This window comes from Triticum dicoccoides, unplaced genomic scaffold, assembly GCF_002162155.2.
Source record: "Triticum dicoccoides isolate Atlit2015 ecotype Zavitan unplaced genomic scaffold, WEW_v2.0 scaffold256469, whole genome shotgun sequence".
In the NCBI taxonomy this organism is placed as follows: Eukaryota; Viridiplantae; Streptophyta; class Magnoliopsida; order Poales; family Poaceae; genus Triticum; species Triticum dicoccoides.
In genome coordinates this window covers 1-2,695 of record NW_021254703.1, presented here as the reverse complement: position 1 = coordinate 2,695, position 2,695 = coordinate 1, and the positions used below count along the sequence as shown (strand labels likewise).

General features: G+C 43.9%; 1 pseudogene; it reads left to right on the top strand.

The window, feature by feature from the left end:
* Positions 1–7: 7 nt before the first annotated feature.
* Positions 8–2,691, top strand: LOC119345605 (annotated as a pseudogene).
* The last annotated feature ends 4 nt before the right edge of the window (positions 2,692–2,695 follow it).

Sequence of the window (2,695 nt, the reverse complement as noted above, 5' to 3'; positions counted from 1 at the left end):
TCATTGGAGAAGGGTCCTAAAAAGTAGAGGATGGGAGAAGCAGACCGATGACAATGAAATTATGCCTGCCTTGAAACTTAGCTATGACTATCTTCCTTTCCATCTGCAACAATGTTTTGCCTATTCTGGATTGTTTCCTGAAGATTACAATTTCAGAAGTGACGAACTGATCAGTCTATGGATCGGACTAGATATTTTGATACCCAATGGGCAAGACCAAACATTTGAAGACATAGGTCTGAGCAATTTAAATGAGTTAGTCACCCATGGATTTTTCAGAGAAGAGAAAACTATGTATGGTCTGCGTTATGTTATGCATGACCTGCTGCATGATTTGGCATTGAAGGTTGCATCTCATGATTGTCTTAGTTTAAGTCTCCCTGGTGTTGGATCAGTAGAGATTCAGCCAACCACCCGTCACTTGTCAATAAGCACATATGGTTTAGGTATATATGATGCAGTGTCTGGTAAAAAATTGAAGAGTGAATTGGAAGAACTAAAGACAAGATTTAAGGTTGAAGATTTGCAAACATTAATGTTATTTGGAGAAATGGATGAAGGTTTTGTCAAGATATTTGGTGATTTTTTGGGGGAACCGAACACTCTTCGTGTTCTTCATTTGCCCAAAATGCTTTGTCCCATGGAGTTCATGTTACATAACTTTTCGGGACTTCTCCACCTACGATACCTATGTCTAGGGACAGATGAGAGCCAGATGCATTTACCACTTAGCATCTCTAAATTTTATCATTTAAGGATTCTATATCTTGATTTGTGGGATGGCAGCTGTGATTTGCCCAAAGACATGAGCAACCTTGCTAAATTGTGCCATTTTTATGTTCCTAGTGATGATCAGCTTCATTCTGATATTTCTAATGTCGGGAAACTTAAACTCTTAGAAGAGTTGAAGGTATTTCAAGTCAATAAAAGAAGTGAAGGGTTTGAAACAAAGCAACTAGAGCACTTGACCAAGCTAAGGGAGCTTGGCATCTACAACCTTGAGAAGATAGATACAACAGAAGAAGCAACTCAAGCAAAACTGATGGAGAAAAATTACTTGAGGAGGTTAACATTGGACTGGGATAGTAAGCGATCTAGTGTTGAGCCTGGTGTGGAAGCAACGGTTCTTGAGGGCCTTCAACCACATGGAGATCTTCAAGTGTTGTGCATTAGAGGGCACATAGGTCCTTCTTGTCCAACATGGCTGGGTGATGAGTTCGCAGTTGAAGGTCTACAATCTCTTTATCTGGATGGTGTTTCTTGGGAACTTTTCCCTTCTTTAGGGAAGGCATGGGATCTTCGTGAATTAAGGTTTGAGCATATTGACAGACTGAAGGAGTTTATCATAGAGAAAAGCTTTTGCGTGCTAACAAAGCTTAAACTCATTGGCCTAGGAAGTTTTGAAAATTGGGTTTACACAGGTGAACAAGAGTCTTCCATTAGTGGAGAATTGTTGCCACCGGATGCTCATATGTTCCCTCTTTTGCAAGTTCTGGTTATTAGAGAGTGCCCGAAACTATTGGGGTTGCCTTTCTCAAACCACATTGTTTCCCCAGATTGGTTCCCCAAGCTACAAGAGCTTGAGGTACATCACTGTCTTGAATTCTTGCCAGTGATCCCCATATCCTGGATCAAAAGCCTGCGTTCTATGAAGATGAAATATGTAAAGATGCTAAAGGAGTTTGTGCACTCAAAATCATCCGATGGAGTTGAATTGAAAATTATTGGAGAGGGTGATCTGCATAGCTTAGACCAAGTGCTGGTTTTTGATAAAGAAACAAGTCTTGAGAAGCTGACACTTGAGAGGTGCCCACCTCTGGAGTTGAAGCACCTTCTGATGCTAACCTCGCTGAGGACATTGATTGTAGAAAATTCAGTTGGTCTAGTTGGACCACTAGGAAGAGGTCAGAGTGATGTGGAATGGCAGCTCCATGTTGAGTGTATCAAGATCGATGGCTTAACTGGTAATACTGGCGAGGAACTGACAGAGCTCCTTCCCCACCTCCCAAAGCTCTCCAAATTGGAAATACGGAAGTGTAAAAACATAAAAAAGCTGGTAGCGGGGGTGGATGTGCAACAAACAACGTTAGAAGCATCAGAGATAACAGCAGCAGCAGAGGAAGAGGATGATGGGGTGCTGCTCTTCCCCGCTCATCTCCGTGACTCACTACGGGAGTTGGTGATCTTTAAATGCCCAGAGCTGGTCCTGGTGGACCCGCCAACTCTTGTTCCTGGAGAAGGATGGCTACAAGCCTTGCAATCCCTCCAGAGATTAACAATACAGTGGTCCCCAAAGTTTCTATCCACCTTCTCCTTTTCCTGTCACATTTTCCCTTCCTCCCTGAACTAAGAGTCATTGGCAGCCCTGGATTCTTTGCTGATTGGGATCCCAATCCCAGACGGGCTTTGGAGGATGCCGAGGGAAGTGAAGAGCAGCAGACACAGCTTGTTTCATCCACACTGCGTGAGCTTGCGACAGATGACATATCAGGACTTCTTGCTGCACCCGTCTGTAGTTTGCTCTCTTCCTCCCTCACCAATCTGGTACTTTCGGGGGGAGGGTCCAAAGGGATGGAGCGGTTCAACAAGGAGCAAGAGGACGCCCTTCAACTCCTCTCCTCCCTCCAGGAACTAGAGTTTTGGTCTTTCAACGATCTTCAGCAACTCCCTGCAGGGCTGCGTAACCTTACCAGCC